The following is a 19,037-nucleotide window of genomic DNA, read 5'->3' on the forward strand; positions in this document are numbered from 1 at the left end:
GAAACTAAACTGAATGCTGGGAGAAAGAAAGGCGGAGTGGAAAGAAGCCATGTAGCCTCACCAGAGACAGATGCCAGAACATTAGCCCGCAAGCCACAGCCACATGGCGATACACAGATTAATGGAGATGGGTTAAATTAAGATATAAGTGTTAGCCAATAAGAAGCTAGAGCTAATGGGCCAAGCAGTGTTTTAAATAATACAGTTTCTGTGTGATTATTTTGGGGCTGAGCAGCCTGAAACAAACAAGCAGCCTCCTTACAACACGGAGTCACAGTGGCAGTCAGAGCTTCAACATCTGTGTCTGAAATGGGTATGGAGTTCCACTGCCATGGAGACCAGCCTCTAGGAGTGCATGAAGGGGAACCATGGAGTTGGTGCACTAAAACTTTTTAAATGAGGGACTAAAGGAAAACACACACACTCTCTTTCTTGATTTCTTTCTTCTGCATTCTGTCTTTTTCTGACTTTATTTTTCCCCAACAAAATCTTTCAGACAATGTAAAAATTACAATGTGGTTACATTCTGTTTTCTTGAGTGACTATAATGAATACAGGTTAAAAAAAAAACCATGTTTTTCATTTCCCTTACATGATTAAGACAAAGTCATCCCAAGAACCCACATACATTTATATCTGAGTAACGTGTTATAGATATATAACAGAGTGTGGGCAAGCAGGGTATTTTTCTCAGTCAGTTCTTTTGCTGGTAGGCTGCATATTGTGATTACAAAGGAAGAATCAATCACTTCATTACTTAGCTTGAAAGGTAATTTTATAAGGTATCTTAAAGTAATCACAAACCTAAACTTTTACACATGAAAAACAATCAATCAGCTCTACTTTAAATCTTTAGGGCGTATACCTGCTCATCAATAAGTAGGTATCAGGAGACTGAAGGCAGAAATGGGTATGAGGAATAATTAATCATCATCCTTGATCACCAAACAATCCTTGCAAAAAAGGTACAGCAGCTGACAATAATTGGGCTGCTTTGATATTGTTCCCTGCCTTTAATGAATCTACTGCTCATCCATGTGTCCTTGTGAACTTTAGGGTGTTTTCTAAGGGTTTTCACCTCAAAGCCATATGACAAAAGTAAGTTTATATCTTAGTCTAAACTTAAGTTATTTTCAAAGCTTTGTTTCAGCTACGATGCACTCCAAAACCTGTGAACACATCTCCCAACACTAAGATTAGAATTTAAGCTAGCTGGGTTACTGAGACTCGATTTTTTTTCTTAGTCATTAACCTAAGCCCCAGTCTATATGGCTCCTCAGTAGAAACTCATGTATCTAGCTGTGTGACCACGTCTTTGCTTCTATTTTTTAATCCTCTGCAGTCTCTGCTTTATCAGAGGAAGGGGCAACATCTTATCTGACCTTTTTCACTAACCTCTATCATAATTCTTGACTATATTTATTAAAAACCCTCAATCATCAAAATCCTATTTAAACTAACACTACCAGTGTGTTAGTGTAATACAACTTAGGAGGAAATGATCTTCATAATCATCCACAGATAAAAATGCCCAGTAGAGCGGGATCTTTCCGAGAGATGATCATACTGCTCTCCCCATGCCCATCCACACTGTACCAGGTACCAGATAAAAATGGCAGAGGCAAACATGCAAAGACACTTGCCATCTGCTGCTCCTCTGACGTGGCCACCTACAGTGGAGCACTCACTTGGTCCATAAATCCCATTTTCTGGCTCCCAAAATTTATCTTCTCACACATAATAAGGTGATATTTCATTGGTATTTTCATAAATAAAGCTTCCCTAAAGTTCAGAGAGTAAAACAGCCACACTGCTCAGCCTTACAGACCAGGTAGCAATGACACACATGTTTAATCCCAGTAACCACACCTGTTTGCCATAGAAACCAGGAAGTAGTGGTGCACACCTTTAATCCCAGGCCTACAGAGGATATAAGATGGGAGGAGACAGCTTACAGACACAGTCTCATCCTAGATTCCTGGAGGCGGGATCGCCAGTTTGTACTATGGTAGAGGTAAGAGCCAGTGGCTGGCTGTTATGCTTTTCTGACTTTCAGGTTGAATACCAATTTCTATCTCTGTGTTTTTATTAATCGTGTTGCAACATACAACATACATTTATCCCACCCTGAAAAGGTCCAAGAATCTTAAGCTATTGCAGCACCAGCTCCACATCTAAATTCTCGACTCTCATCTAAAATGGGTCATTCTGAGGACCCAAGATATGAATCATTCTGAGTCCAAGTCCTTTCTTATTGAGAAACCAACAGTTATGTGTTCTCAAAGCACAGGATAGGGAAACCTTGAGACTTCCTCTAAACTCATCCCAAGGACAGAACGGATAATACACATGAAAGGCTTGCTGCAATCTAAGGACCAGTACATGTCTACAGAAGAAACTTTGGCATGCATACGAAAACATTTGGGGAGTTTCTGGGCAGTGAGAACACATTGCTACCTGCTGCCAAGGTTCTTGACACACAGTTGTGTGACGGGAGCTCGGAGAGCAGTAATCATTACTGCTGCAAATGAACAGTATGGAAGGCTCTCCTGTCTCTTACAGCCCTTCCCCCACCCCTTCCTGCTATTGCAAGGCAGAACCACAGCAGCCTCAAGACCTTGCTATAGTTTATCTTGCTTCCTTTACACTCCACAAGCTGAATCGCAAACACATTTCCTTTGGGGCTACATCACACGTCCCTATAGCTTTGCTTTTCTCTTTTGAACTCTAATTCTTTGACATTTAATATTAACAAAATATATCAGAAGCGATTACACAAATTGTAGAAGTGTAAGCCTGGAACTTAGCTGAGAAATAAGTGCTTGAGCTGGCCAATTATGAAAGGGCAGGACAAGGCACGCTTGTTTACCTGATTTAAACAGCAGGGTTTGAAGCTGCATGAGAACAACAAGCCATGTGTCAGTAATTTTTAATTAATGATTAAAACTCTTTAAATATCTCAAGAAGGAAGACGCTGACTTCTTGGAGGCTACGCGCACAATGGAACTACTTATTAAAACTAGTTAAAACTTAATTGAGTTAATAACCCTAGATTAGTGTGTGCTGTCCAATAAAAATAAAACACTGGCCTGGCCACATGCACAACTTAAATTTTTCGAGTGGCTTCATTTAATATTCTCTTTCCCTCCCTCCCTCCCTCCCTCCCTCCCTCCCTCCCTCCCTCCCTCCCTCCATCCCTTACTTCCTCTGTCCCTCTCTTCCTCTCTCTCTCTCTCTCTCTCTCTCTCTCTCTCTCTCTCTCTCTCTCTCTCTCTCTCATTTTAGTGCTCGGCCTAGAGCCCAGGGCTGCACACGCTGGCACCCCCTACACCACTGAGCTCCAGCTCCACCCCACATCACTTTTCAAAAAAGGAAAAGCAGCGACTAGAATTTATTGGAGAATATATTTTACCGAACCAAGATGTCCTAGTTATCATAACAATAGGTATCAAACATAAATATTCTGAGCTGGTTCACATTCTTTTCGTCCTTTGAATCCCATTGTAGATCTGACACTTCTGGACATGCAGGTTATTTTAATTGGCTATCTGCTTTTCAGTAAATATGACGAGCGGGTGCCATCATGGGCAGCCCAGACACAGAGCAACAGCTGAGGAGTGGTGTGCATGAGAATGAAGCATGCATGGCCAAAGGAAGGTCTCTGACCTTTCAACCCTCTGTTTTCCACCTGCAGACTGTGCTTCAGATGGTTGCAATCACACGGAGAGGGTCATGTCTGAGCCTAGACAAAGAATTTCAGCAAACGCTGCTTGCGCAGGTTAAAGATGAAGATGATGACAGAAAAGTAGGGTTGATAGTAACATCCTGACAAACAGCACAGTGTTTAGACAAATTAGGTTCATTACTACTCAAAGCCGCCGGCAGTGCCACTTGGCCATCTAAGTTGACATATGCACAGTTTAGAGTAGAATTTCTCAGGACCCTTTGCACTGATGAAACTTTTAAGAACTCTGAAGTATTTATGTGAGAACGGCATCTTCAGATTTTCTTCTTTCACACTGCAACTGTGTTCAACGAAGCATGGATTCTTAAAAGTCAGCCCAGTGCGAAACCTGAAAGCACACTAATGTAATTTTCATATTAGGAAACATTAAAATCCATTAGACTGTTCTACACTTTGAATATGTTTTTCACCTACAAAGGATTTTTTTAATAATACTAAACATTGGACAGATGAAAAACATTGGTTCACTGAGTTTTACAGATTATCCAAAATTTTAAAGCATTTTACTATATGATATCAAAAATACCACACTTGACAAATATAAAGTATTTGTACAATTTTAGCCCTCATTATCAGAAAATAAGTTTTAAGGAACTATCAAGCTCTTGGTAAGGATTACTTGTCTCTTCAAGTTTTAGTTTCCCCCTGGAATACTGAGTTTTCCTAGGGCTGCAAACACTGCCAACTGCTTTCTCTGACATGACAAGCTAAGTTCATGGGAAAGTGTCTCACAGATCCCAGGTCTAAATAATCAAAGTTCATAACTTTGATTTCCAAGTCAAACCAATGTATTTCATGGAAAATGCAACTCCTATATCTTGGAAGACATCACACAATGTTGTTTCCTACATCACTATTGCATTTGGTGCAAGCATGTTTTACATCCATATTTCCCAAGAATATGTAATAAAATCACTGACCTGTACTTCCGAACCAAGGTTATTAACACATGAAACTTACTGCTTTCCCCTTTAAACTGGGACCACTCGGTGATTAGCAACGGTGTGGTTACTAGGATAGCTTCCTTTCATTTGCTCTAAGGAAACAAAGAGAAAAGCCAATATAAAAATATTAAATTCCATCTTGGTATAAAAATTATTTTGATTTTACAAATCAGGGATAATCTGTGTGCACGAGCCACGGCGTGCACATGAAGGATGGGAGGACAACTCTCAGGATTTGGTTCTCTCCTGCCCCCTTATGGGATCCAGCGACAGCACTCGGATCATCAGGCCCTGTGCAACCCCCTCTATCTGCTGAGCCATCTCTCTTAGACATGCTTCTTTTCATCTTGTTTTATCTTATTTTGTTTTGTATATTTTAACTACAAGTTGTATGTATCTTAGTAAATTCTACTTTAAGTTGGACAAACTAAATATTTTTTCAACTTTCAAAGTGTTCTTTTTTTTTTTTAACTGGTACACACTGTTCACAACTATATTTCAAGTTTGGAAATGCATGCTTGCAAGTAGCAAAATGAAAGTATTCATAAAGAATGAATAATCTCTAAAAATTATTGAAACATCACTGCTACCAATACATTTCTAAATACAAAACTGACTAACATATTTGTTACTTCTGAGTAGCTAGAGAAGTTCGTTTTCAAAACAGATAAAATTCAGTCTTTAGGTGTGAATGGTATGAATGACAGCCTTTTTTTTTTAAATTCTTATTTGTTTGGGATATTTAAGCATGCAAACGCTTTGAACAGGAGGTTGGCAAAAGAGCCAGTGTAGTATTATGGTATCCAGTTAGGCCAGAGCTGGGAGTGCCTCCGGGTCATCTGCATCAGGAGCTGAAGCACTTGACCTATCAGTCCTGCTATCACAGTTTGGACGTCCATCACGCCTGCATCCACAATGTCCTTCCCTGACACCACGTCCTGGGTGGCCTAGGTCTTCAAAATTGATGATCTCCAGTTGAGACGTTATGTCATTTGGTGGCTTCCGGAAATGATGGTCCATAACCGGATCTTTAGCGTGAGCCTCTTCCCTTTTTGATTTATGCAGAACAAATCCCTTTTTCCATTGACGCACTTTCATTTGGTTTTCTGATATTAAATTCTACTTTTGCTCGGTCTTTATTTTTTATTTTATTTTTTAAAAATTTTTTTATTGATAAAAGGAGGATAAAGAAAAGAAAAAAAAAACAAATTTCCACCTCCTCCCACCAGCCTCCCATTTCCCTCCCCCTCCTCCCACTCTTCTCCCCCTCCTCCCACTCTTCTCCCTCTCCTCCCACTCTTCTCCCCCTCCTCCCACCCCTCTCCCCTTCCCCCCACTCCTCTCCCCCTCCCTCTCCAGTCCAAAGAGCAGTCAGGGTTCCCTGCCCTGTGGTAAGTCCTAGGTCCTCCCCCCTCCATCCATATCTAGGAAGGTGAACATCCAGACTGGCTAGGCTCCCACCAAGCCAGCACATTGCGTAGGATCAAAACCGCGTGCCATTGTCCTTGGCGTCTCATCAGCCCTCATTGTTCGCCATGTTCCGAGAGTCCAGTTTTAACCCATGCTTTTTCTGGTAACAGTCCAGCTGGCCTTGGTGAGCTCCCAGTAGATCATCTCCACTGTCTCAGTGGGTGGGTGTCGTGGTCCCGACATCTTTGCTCATGTTCTCACTCCTTCTGCTCCTCATTGGGACCTTGGGAACTCAGTCCAGTGCTCCAGTGTGGGTCTCTGTCTCTATCTCCATCCATCGCCAGATGCAAGTTCTAGGATGATATGCAATATATTCGTCAGTATTGCTCTAGGGTAGGGTCATTTCAGGTTCCCTATCCTCAGCTGCCCAGGGAACTAACTGGGGACCTCAGCTTGGGCACCTGGGAGCCCCTCTAGGGTCAAGTCTCCTGCCCACCCTAAAGTGGGTCCCTTAACTAAGAATTGTGGTTCCGTGCTCCCCTATCCAACCTTCTTTTATCCCGATCCTCCTGTTTCCCCAAGTCCCCCCTCCTTCCCTTCTACCTTTTCTCTCCCCATCTCCCCTAACCCCCATCCCACCCCACCCCCAAGATCCCACTTTTCTCCCCGGCAATTTTGTCTACTTCCCTTATCCAAGAGGATAACTATATGTTTTTCCTTGGGTTCACCTTCTTACTTAGCTTCTTTAGATTCGCCTATTGTAGACTCCGTGAACCCTATTTATGGCTAGAAACCAATTATGAGTGAGTACATCCCATGTTCATCTTTTTGGGTCTGGGATACCTCACTCAGGATAGTGTTTTCTATTTCCATCCATTTGCATGCAAAATTCGAGAAGTCATTGTTTTTTACCGCAGCGTAGTACTCTAGTGTGTATATATTCCATACTTTCTTCATCCATTCTTCCATTGAAGGGCATCTAGGTTGTTTCCAGGTTCTGGCTATTACAAATAATACTGCTATGAACATAGTTGAACAAATGCTTTTGACATGTGATAGAGCATCTCTTGGGTAAATTCCCAAGAGTGGTATTGCTGGGTCCAGGGGTAGGTTGATCCCGAATTTCCGGAGAAACCGAAACACTGACTTCCACAGTGGTTGCACAAGATTGCGTTCCCACCAGCAATGGATGAGGGTACCCCTTCCTCCACAGCCTCTCCAGCAAAGGCTATCCTTGGTGTTTTTGACTTTAGCCAATCTTACAGGTGTAAGATGATATCTCAAAGTTGTTTTGATTTGCATTTCCCTGATCGCTAAGGAGGTTGAGCATGACCTTAAGTGTCTTTTGGCCATTTGCACTTCTTCTGTTGAGAATTCTCTGTTCAGTTCAGCGCCCCAGTTTTTAATTGGGTTAATTAGCATCTTAAAGTCTAGTTTCTTGAGTTCTCTATATATTTTGGAGATCAGACCTTTGTCTGTTGCGGGGTTGGTGAAGATCTTTTCCCAGTCAGTAGGTTGCCTTTGTGTCTTAGTGACAGTGTCCTTTGCTTTACAGAAGCTTCTCAGTTTTAGTAGGTCCCATTTATTCAATGTTGCCCTTAATGTCTGTGCTTCTGGGGTTATACCTAAGAAGCGATCGCCTGTGCCCATCTGTTGTAGGGTATTGCCCACTTTCTCTTCTATCAGATTCAGTGTTTTCGGGCTGATATTGAGGTCTTTAATCCATTTGGACTTGAGTTTTGTGCACGGTGATAGATATGGGTCTATTTTCATTCTTCTACAGGTTGACATCCAGTTGTGCCAGCACCATTTGTTGAAGATGCTTTCTTTCTTGAATAGCTTTCCATCCATCCAAAGTCATCTCTTTTGGACCCCCTTCCTTAACCTCTTCAACTACATTCTCCTTATTTTCAGTCTGTCTCTTCCCTTCGGGTATTTCCTCAGTCACATTGGATTGCTCCAAATCAGTTCATTGATCTTTGAAAGTTCCCCAGTTGTGAGATCTGCTACCTCCACGTTTGTCCTCACGCTTCAAGCTAGATCTATCCCTTCCCCTATGCCTATCAAATTCACGTTTGCCAGGAGAATCAAATCCATCGCCTTGGCTCATTCCACGTGCAAGGTCTTCTTGACCCCTTCCAAGACCACCTCGGCCTCGAATAGACCTTTCAATAATCAGTCTATCAACTGAAAATTCACCCCCTCCCCCTTTCTGCAAGGCTTTTCAAATCTTCTTTCCTGAGGTGTCGCCTTTCTGGTTTTCTATCAATTATTTTCCCTTCACCCTGAAGTTGTTAATCATGTCTTCTTCCAACTCGCCTTATTCCTTCTTTCTTAAGCTCCAGCAGTGGCTGCGCCTCTTCCTTTTTGTCAGCCACTCCAACGATGCGGGGCAGCAGATTCTTGCGGTCTTTCTGGGACTCTTTATGCAACTCTTTGCCTGCAGCCTTTGAGTTGGTCTGGGACACGCAGCCTGCGCCGCACTCTTGGCCCTGGGGCCTCCAAAGCTGCCCCTGTCGGCTTCTTTTTTTCTTGTTCTCTGCTGCCTTCAGTACCTCGAAAGGGTCCGGTTCGTCCTCAGACAGCTGGTCGAATGGTTTGGTGACCACGCAGGCGCAGAAAATTCATAGAGGCTGATTTTTCAATCTCTTAAAACAACATTCAGTATTTCATTCTCAAATAGCAATGTGCTGGGTAGCTTTATGTCAACTTGATAGAAGCTACCGTCACCTGAGAGGAGAGAAACTCAATTAAGAAAAAGGCTCCCTAAGATCTGACTCCATAAGGGCTCTGCCCAAGCCTGTAGAGCATTTTCTTAATTGGTGATTAATGGAGGAGGAACCAGCCCATAGTGGTAGGTACCACCCCTAGGCTGCTGGTCATGTGTTCTATAGCAAAGCAGGCCGAGCAGGTCATTGATGAGTAAGCCATAGCTTCCCTCCATGACCTCTGCATCAATTCCTGCCTCCAGGTTCCTGCCCTGTTTGAGTCCCTGTCTTGACTTCTTTCGATAATGAATAGCAATATGGAAGGGTAAGTCCAATTAGTCTTTTCCTCCCTGGCTTGTTTTTGGTCATGGTGTTTCATCATAGCAAAAGGAATCCCAGCTAATAAAATAAGAAATATTATCAAGAAATAACCACAGCATGGGTAATGCCATCGATTCATCAAGAGCCCAGGGAAAATACTGACAATTAATTGCTTGTGTCTTAATTTCACTATATTTCTTTTTTCCCCCTTTTCTGAATTTGTATGCAGCATTAACACTCATCTTTTTTCTTTTTCATTATTATTTAATTGAAATTTTACATATCAATTCCAGTTCCCTCTCCCTCCACCTCCCGCACCCCATTTTATATTCTCAAGTTACAGCATCTAATTCTCGTGTGAATGCTAATTATCTAAATGGCATTCACTTTCTCTGAGTGTCCTTTTTTGGCTGCTGTAATTAAGTCACACATGGTAAATAGATTTTCTTATTTGGCTTATTAGTTATTTTTCTTGTTGCATCAGTCAAATACTTGAGAAGAAGCAGCGCGAGGGAGAGGAGACCACACTTTCGTGGTCAGGAGGCTTGGCTGCTAGAGTTCTGTCAGCGATGGCAGGAGTTTGCTGCAAGGCCTGTTCGATGCCAGCAGGTCAACCAGCAGAACCTTGGCTAGAACCACAAGCCGCCACCCCCATGACCCTATATCTACCAGTTAGGCCCCATGCCCAAAGAATTCCTAAGTCCCCTGAAACAATGCCATCAGCTGATGACCAAGTGTTCAAACAATAAACCTCTGGGGGGGACAGTTCATAGCCAAACACTTGCTTAACAATCGAACCACTTGGAAAATAAATTATTCCCTAACAGGATTAAATTCTACATTTTATAATTCTTTGAGAACACTGTATATTATGCAGAATGTGACATTTAGTCTCATTCTGTGAATATATATTCTATTCTTTTAACATGTTAGTAATATATTAAAGGATATGAAACAATGTTTTTCAGTTGAGTTAACAAATAATCCACTTTCCATTCTCCCTTAGAAGGTTGATAATTAAAGTCTCGTTTTCTATTCGTTTCTTTGTTGTTCGTCCTGTTTTTACATGAAGAGTGTGCGGTAACAAGCAAACTAAAAGGCACTGGCCTGTGCTATGGTTTTAATGTGTCCCCTCAAGGGGCCTGTTGAGAAAGCAGTCCCCAGTGCATCAGTGTTCAGAGGTAGGGCTGGATGAGGCATCATCATGCCACAAGAGCAGAGTGAACGGTTACTTTTGTGATCATGGGAGGAGGGTCATTTTAGAAAGTCAAGCAAGGGCACATGCCTAGAATCCAGCACTTGGGAGGCAGTGGCATAAAATGGACGGGGACAGTGTCACTTAAAATGTTTTCAGGCTGTGACTTTATCCCTGTGGTGTGTAGCGCACCCGGAAGTGGTGAGACGCCGTGTCTCTTCTGTCACAGCTGTTCCGCATTGTTAGAGGGGTAAAATCAGCCAGAGACTCACAAATGAGTGGATATTTCAATAAAACGTTAATTCAAGACAGAAATCTGAATTTCACATCATTTTCATGTGTCATGAGAAGTGCTTTGGTTCTGCGATCACAGAATTTATGCAACAAATTTTCATAAATTACCATAGATTACCAACCCCTGTTCTAAGGGAACTTAGGTTAGATTCCGCCTACCTTTTGTTCAAACAGTGATCAGCCTGGGTCTTCTAAAGCAGGTAATAACAAATTCCAACATTGGAACACTGGAGCTGGAATAGCAAATTCCAGATCGTGTGGCATTAGGGTATGGGTTCTGATTTTGGAGGAAGTCTGTTTTCTGCTTGTGCTCTTCCGGAGTTTGGATAGAGTTTTCCTTCCTTGTTCAGGTGTTAAGGCTTTCCTCTTAGTGCGGTGGTGTTCAGGTGCTAAAAACTTTATACATAGTGGGGTCTGGTGGGGGATGGCTAAGCCTCTGCTGGCAATGGGGTTACCCTCAGATAAAAACAGAATCCCTTGAAACTGAGTTGTTATAACAGAGTGCGCCTGAGTCCTTCTGACTTCGAGCCTTCCCCTGTGATCTCTTTCTCATGCAGGAGGACCCATGGTGATGCCAGCTCCATGATGTGACCCCATCTAGAGCACTGAACAGATAGGGCTGCCCATGCCAGAATGGACATGCCTTCCAGACCATGAACTCTTAAAACCTCCTTTCATGCATTGCCCACTGCCCGGTCTCCGGAACTTTGCTACAGCTGATATATTTTATTCTTCACATGAAGCTGAGTTGAGATGCTTACAATTACGTTGTGTGTCATCTTTTGCCTCAGGTATATTTTTACAGCCTACCTTTTTGTTTTTTAAGTTCTCTTAATACACAGACCTTAGTGTTAGATACGAATCCAGTTCCTCCGCTGCGGTACCCACAGGTCAAGTTCTTACCTCTTGTCTCCCAAGTGGTCATTAAACCTAGGGCTGTAACAGCTGCTCACACTCATTACCGTTCCATTTCCTCCTCCTCCTGGACCCCCGGGGCTTGCCTGGCTTTCTTTAGACCAGACTGTGTATTTATGAAAAGATTGCAGCCATTTCCCAGTGTTTGAAGGGCAGTTTAGAACAGCAGGTGGGGCTTTAGAAAGTTTACATTTAAGGAGGTGGATGTCCTTTATGCTTTAGAGTTTTTCCTTCCCTTTTCTACTGTTTTCTTTCTCAAGCTCAGATCTAATTCATGCTTCCCATCTTCTCAGGTTTGTAGAAAATTTTGACCTTATTCACTCTTACCTTTCTGATTATTTTTTTTTAAAAAATCGATGGTCCCCGGATCTTGTATGATGCTAAACTTTTGAGTGTAAATGAACCCACCTAACTTGAGCCATCTGCTCCGTCTCAATCCCAGGTTAGCACAGGAAATTAGACATTGTTTTCCGTATGAGTCCTCAGATCCAGGCTCTGTCTGCAATGGTTGAGGTGTTAAAATTCTTGCAAAAATAGTCGTTTCCTTACTGAAGGGCTTCAGCTACTCTAGGGACTATGCCAAGGAAGTAGCTCCCAGGTCCCCTCTGTATTTAGACACCCGGACTATCTCTGTTTACTATCTAACCTACTCTGCTAACCTCAGGAATTTCCCTGTTTCTGTGAAATGATACTCTTCTCACGATTCTGGCATAGACACCTTGTCTGCACCCTAGTCTTCGGGCTTTAGGGATTAGCTCTTTACTAAGACATGGAAGGTTGCCAGACGTTTTCAGAGCTTTTTCTGATGTATTGTTCTCTTGTTCTTTCTCCTTCAAGCTGGTAATGAGAAATAAATGTGATCAGGGAGAAGCGTAATAACATTTTTAAAATGGCAAATTCCATACTACATCTTCCTGCGTGTTTGAAAGGTGATGGTTCTGAAGAGGCTGATAGTGTTTCCACAGAGGAATGACTGTCCACAGAGAGGAAAAGGGATGTGAGATACTCAGAGCAAAAGCACCAGCATTGCTAGCTGATGGCATGACGTGTCGTCGAAGGACAGGGAATGCAACTTCCGGGTTTCTGTTGGTCCAGTGTTTTGAGTGGCAACTGTAGAAATAATGAGTTTGGGAAACCTTCACATTTACTTTCGTACTTGAATTCATGGACTCTTATCTCCCAGGGAATAGAATACACACAGATTGGAGACCATTAACCGTTACTAGCACCTTACATTCTCTCTGGTCCTATGCAAAGCAGTTGGACTGAATTGAGCATTTCTTTAGTGTTTAATGTGGCTTTAAACTTGACTGATCTGATTTCAGAATTGTCTTGTTTGGCTGAATTGTTCAACTGTTAAAATTGTAAAAGAAATCACATTATTGTATTTTAGAATTCTCATATCTGGATGACTCTTTGATCACCAATTTTAAAGTCTTTTCTTTTGTTAGGTTCTCATGTCTCAAGCCACAGAAACGGATTCTAATTAATTCAAGCAGGGAAATGAATTCTTTTGAAAGATGTAAGTGACTCATACTCAAGGAGAAGCTAAATATCAGGTATCCAGAGACACTGGAGCAGGGACCAAAGAACGGTTTCTTTAGCAATCCCTACAGGATGTCAAAAAAGAATCCTCTCCATCTTTCCATATACATATACATGAATGTATAATTTTTTTTGAAATAAAAATTCTCTGTGTAGCCCTAGCAGTCCTGTAACTCATAGGCTGACCTCAAACTCACAGAGATCCGTCTGCCTCTGCCTCTGCCTCCAGAGTGCTGGGATTAAAAGTGAGTGCCACCACTGTCCAGTGTATTTTCTTTATAATTTTAAAATTTGCATTGTATGTGTGTGCACATGAAAGCATGTACATGCATGCGTGTGTGTGTGTGTGTGTGTGTATTCCACAGTGCATATATGGGCAAGTCAGTTATGTCTTTCCACTACATATGTCCTAGGTTTGAACTCAGACCATAGGCTCAGTGGGAAGTGCTTTTTCTCACTGCGACTTTTCTTCTGCTCAAGCTCTCTTTTCCTCAGTCCAACAAATAAGCACCTTTTGGAGTAAAGACTTGACACCATCAGTGTGGTTCACACAGCCTCAGCATCCAGCCCCACTTTTGAAGCTACGATCATTCAAAAATGAACAAATAAACTTACGTCTCTATAGTCTTTCTGCCAAAAAAAAAAAAAATGATTCCTACGTCATTAACGTAGTAATGTGCCATTTGTCTGTAAAAAGTCTAAAGGACATAATTACTGGGTCAGCCCATCTGCCCTGGGCTACCAGCAGCTGTTAGATGGGACCACATTGATTGTTCAGGAGAACAGAAGCAGTAAGCAGAGATCAAAATCACCACAGCACCCCCACTCACCAGACCAGTATGCCTTCCCAAGAGTGTAACTCACATTAAACAGGCATGTTTCCTCTGATGTCATTCATCAAAGAAGAGCCCATGATTTTTAATAAGTTCTTCTTAAGGTACACACACACACACACACACATTCTTGTTTTATTACTTGTTATTTGAGTATTAGATAATATTTTGTGTTTATGAAGCATCCAAAAACACTGGTTAATAATCCTTATAGAGGTTTTAATTCACTACATTTAAAGATCTTCAAATTATTTCTTCTGTTTGATGCTAATAAAATGATCCACAGAGATGCCATGTCATTCTATTTTACTTCTGTGTTAAAATATTTTAAGACTTCTTAGAGGTAAGCATTCATGTTACCTTCTATTATGCCGCTGATAATAAGTAAGGATAGGTTTGGGGATTAGAGGAGAATGCAAGCAGTCAGCGCAAATAGTTTACATGATTTAATAACAGCATATGACACATGGGAAATCTACGGAAGCTTTCAGGAAGCCAAAAGAGCTTTATGAACATTGGTCTTAATAATTCAAACATCCTTATTAGCTCCATGAGTTCATAGTCAAAATGAAACAGAAATCTCTCTACTTAACAAGTCTTGTGAGACTCGTGCATTTCAGTGGAGGTTTTATTTTGTCTACATTGGCTTATTATATGGTGTGCCTAGTTATGTTAGCTGTCTACTAAAACTCTTGGCCCTTCATATCACCTGTAATATTGTCACATGGGGGCATGTCCAGATAAGTATGCCATTTCTTATCACCTTGCTCTTGCTTCTAGTATGCTGAACATTTCCATTTAAATGAAGTGTAAGAAATTGCTGGCTTCTCTTCCAGGCTGGTACTGGGAATGTTAGCAAGGCATCTCCTCTGTCGTCCCTTTTCTCCACAAGATAGCAAAGCCTGGAGTTAGCTGACTGTGGAGGAGAGTCCTTTCCCACCAAGAACACCTGCACTAAATTATCATACGACCAAGCAACCAATGCCATTAAAATTTCAACTTTTGTTATTGAAGCTAATGGTACTCTGATTAACATGATATCATTGAGCCCTGGTTGATTTTTTTGTCAGCCTGACACAAACTTCAATGTATTTGGGAAGAGTGGATCTTAACTGAGAAAATACTTCCATCAGATTGGCCATGTAGGCAGTCTGTGGGGGTGTTTTCTTGATTAATGCTTGAGATGAGAGGGCCCAGCTCACAGCAGGCAGTGTCACCCCTAAGCGGTGCTCTTGTTTGAAAGGGGAGAGCAAGCCAGCAATCAGCACTCCTCCACAGCTTCTGCTTCAGTTCCTATCCTAGGTTCTTGTCTTGCATTTTTACCTCAACTTCCCTCAGGGTACAATGGTGGAATATGACCTGAAAGCTATAAGATGAAACAAACCCTTTTCTCCCCAGGTTGCTTTTGGTCGTGCTGTTTTGTTATAGCAGTGGAGACTCTAAGACATCATAGAAGAACATTTATGCGACCCTCTTCTTTAATCTAACTCTATCTTCATCCATCACCTTTTCATTATCTGTTTACTCAACAAATGATGTGGGATTACCCTCTGTATGCTGTGAATACCATTGATTAATAAAGAAACTGTCTTGGGCCTGTGCAGGGAATAGAGGTAGGCAGGGAAAACTAACTGAATGCTGGGAGAAAGAAGAAGGAGTCAAAGAGAAGCCATGGAGTCTCCACCAGAGACAGACATGCTGAAACTTTGCTAGGGGGCCATGACGTCTTGGTGATGTACAGATTAATGAGAATGCCTCACTGATGAAAGGACCTGTTTCAAATGCTCCATCCTCTTGGGTTTACACACACACACACACACACACACACACACACACACACACACACACACTTGTATATTCAAACTAGAGACCGAAATTGATCACTTTTTGGCACCATATTCATCAACCCCTTCTGTTGTCAGAGGTTTCTGTCCCACCAGTCCCACAACTATTCAGTTCCAAAGAAACACACAAAGGCCTACATTAATTATAAATTGATTAGCCTATTAGCTCGATTAGCTCAGTCTTTCTTATTAACTAACTCTTACATTGTTTACCAACCCATAATTCTTGTCTGTTTTAGCCATGTGACTTGGTACCTTTCATCAGTGAGGCATTCTCATCTTGCTTCCTCTGCCTCTGGGTGATGACTACAGACTGAGTCTTTTCTCTTCCCAGAATTCTCCTGTTCTGGTCACCCCGCCTATACTTCCTGCCTGGAAGTATACTGGCCAATCAGCATTTTGTTAAACCAGTACAACTGACAAAAGACAGGGTACAAGACCATTGTCCCACAGCATCCTTCTCATGTTCCACCCCTCCATTTCTTTCCTCCTTTATTCTTTATCTTCTGAAAGACAGTTACTCTATTTCCTGTGAGAGTAAATGAGTACAGGAAAAGAATATAGTGAATTACTGTATCATACATCTACTGGAAATTATTAGAAAAAACAACAAAAATCGTGAGCAATGAATTGGGGAAGGCTCTATTTCATTTGAGAACTGTGAATGTCTGTGTTGTAGATTATGCAGCATTATAAAAAAATTCTCCTTAAATCTAAATCATCATACAACAGAGATGCTTATGTGTACATTCTTGTTGCCGCTGTTGACAGTAGTCAAGTAATGTAAATCAGTGGATAAATGGAAAGAGAATGTGGCATATGTCTGCATTATTTGGCTATAAAGCATGGAATTCTGTCATTTGCAGGAAGACAGATGGGACTAGAGGTCATCATGTTAAATGAATTAAACCAGGCTTGGAAAGACAAATCTCATGCTTTCTCTCATTTGTGGAATTTAGATTTAAAAGCAAAAATAAAATCTGAAGGTGGAAGAGGGATTTGTTGTGGGGAAGAGGGGCATAAAGTGGAGGGGAGCAAGACAGGATGTGCATAGTCTAAAGTCTATGATATACACACATATAAAGATGTCCTAATGAAACCCATTCTTCTTCTGTACAATGAAATATGCTAAAGACAGCAAATTCCCCTTTAGATGTCTTTTTCCTCTTCTGCTCCCTGTCTCCATCAGATGGACATACTTTGTTGGGTGTGAGACAGGTACAGCACCAAAGGGAAGCAGATCTACCCGCTAAATATCTGTGCTGAATTACACAACAGCTTTAAAACCCACAGAAGCAAATGGCAGCTGGAAGATTTCTCCCCTACTAGAGCTTCAAGATGAACGAACCTTCATACACCTGGATTGGGTTGAGTTAGCATCAAGAGAAACAAATTGGATGCCTCTCAGCGCCGATGAGAATACTTGGCAGCAAAAAGATCCCCATTTAGTCTGGTTCTTTGCATACACCAACAAAAATAACAGTAGCACTAGCTGCCAGGCTTGCATTCTTCGTGGTCCAGCTCCTGATGCATGCATTTTCTCCATCACGGTGACTGCTCCCAGGGCTATGATGATTCAGTCTTGGTTGGGAATAGGCTGGAAGCCAGGGACTGGACCTTTCTGTTTAAATGTTTCTACTCCAGGTGAAGAGTGGACAGCTCTGCAAGGTTCAATAGCCTTGACCTACATCAGACATCTCATGAGTGACAGGATCCAGGCCATACCCAAACCCCAGACATTTCCTTCAATAGTGGTACTTCCCAAAGCTGCCATTTATCAAGGGCCCTCTGTCCCCCTCTGTCCCCATTATGTGCTTAGACCCAACTTGATCCAATTTCTTCTCATCTGGAAATGCAAGAATGGACATGAACTGCGGCTGGAGATATGGCTCTGAGGTCAAAAGCACTTGCAGCCCTTTCAGGGAAAGCAAATCCAGCTCCTCAAACCTGGGTGACTCACAATCACCTGGAACTCCAGCTCCACTGCAGCACCCCACGTTTTGTTCTGACTTCCATAACACATCACACACACACACACACACACACACGTATACACACATGCATGTACACAACACATACACATGTACACACACGTGCACGCCCACACACATGTACACACACATGCATGCACACACACGATTCAAAAGTAAACTTTAAAAAAGTACAGGAGCTGTTGCAGCTGGTTACGCCCACATCCTGGAGTCACTGTCCTTCTCCTGGGTTCTGCTCCACTCTTGTGGTCTAATTCCTTCACTCTGGCCACTCCAGGGTTCTCTCGCTACAACTTGGCAGTCTAGCTTGCATCTGAGTTTCTTGGCTCTGGAATCTAGAGTGTGACTGGGCTGGATTTAGTTTTGGATTCTCTACTTGCAGCTTTGGGCTGATTCCAGCTCAGGTCACTGCCTGACCCGGCCTGCTGCTCTCCTTCAGCCTGTCTTCTCCCTTCCTGCCGCCCTGCACTTGCCAGAAGGGGAATGAGCAGGCTGGCAAAAGCAGAGAGTGCATGTGCAGCAAAGGGCCTTAATTTTTCCAGAATTCTGCAGCTAGCGTAGAAAACAAAAATAACGATCTCCAGTTTGACAAACTACGAGAGCATGTGAGAACTTGAGAGCACTCCTATTTAATTGCTTCTCCAAAACCCATTAACCATTGTCACTACCTGTGCCTCCTCCATACTATCTCCAGGTCCTGGGTGTTTGGCTTCCCCTCTAGTTCCATAAGATCAAGGCCTTTAGCACTTGCATGTAAGCGAGACTATAGAGGATTTGTCTGTCTATTCTTGGTTTACTTCACTTAGCACCCTTTTCTCTAATTCAGTCTGCACTGTTGTAAATGAGGGAAAAAATGGACATATTCCATTATGTCTCTACTTATACATTTTTTAATGTAGTAGTTATGGTTAGAAAATGCCTGTGCTGAGGGACTAGAGATGCCTCAATGATTAAGAGCACTTGCTCTGACCTCTAACCGATGTGGCAACCAGTCCAAAGTAGTCAGGACTTGGTCAATCAGAACTAGCTACCTTATTTTTGCCTCAAAAAATAAGTCAACATCTACTAAGTAAAGCCAATATACATCCTAATTAATTGCACAAGTTACCTTATATCTAGTTAGATTTCTCAAGGTTCCCTATCAAGACATCTTCCAGAAAGATTACACAAGAAACATACTTTCTCTCTGTCTCTGTCTCTCTGTCTGTCTCCCTCTCTCTCCATTCTCACCTGGATGGCCTTTGGTTATTAGCGTTTCCTTCGTCATTTCACCAAGACACAGCCTGTACTTC

The 19,037-nt window shown here is 42.1% G+C and overlaps 1 pseudogene; it reads right to left on the reverse strand.

Annotated features, from left to right (window-relative positions):
* Window positions 1-5,496: 5,496 nt before the first annotated feature.
* On the reverse strand, window positions 5,497-8,717 carry LOC142832981 (SERPINE1 mRNA-binding protein 1 pseudogene; annotated as a pseudogene).
* Between the last annotated feature and the right edge of the window lie 10,320 nt (window positions 8,718-19,037).

Source organism: Microtus pennsylvanicus, chromosome 12 (genome assembly GCF_037038515.1).
Source record: "Microtus pennsylvanicus isolate mMicPen1 chromosome 12, mMicPen1.hap1, whole genome shotgun sequence".
NCBI classification, from domain to species: Eukaryota; Metazoa; Chordata; class Mammalia; order Rodentia; family Cricetidae; genus Microtus; species Microtus pennsylvanicus.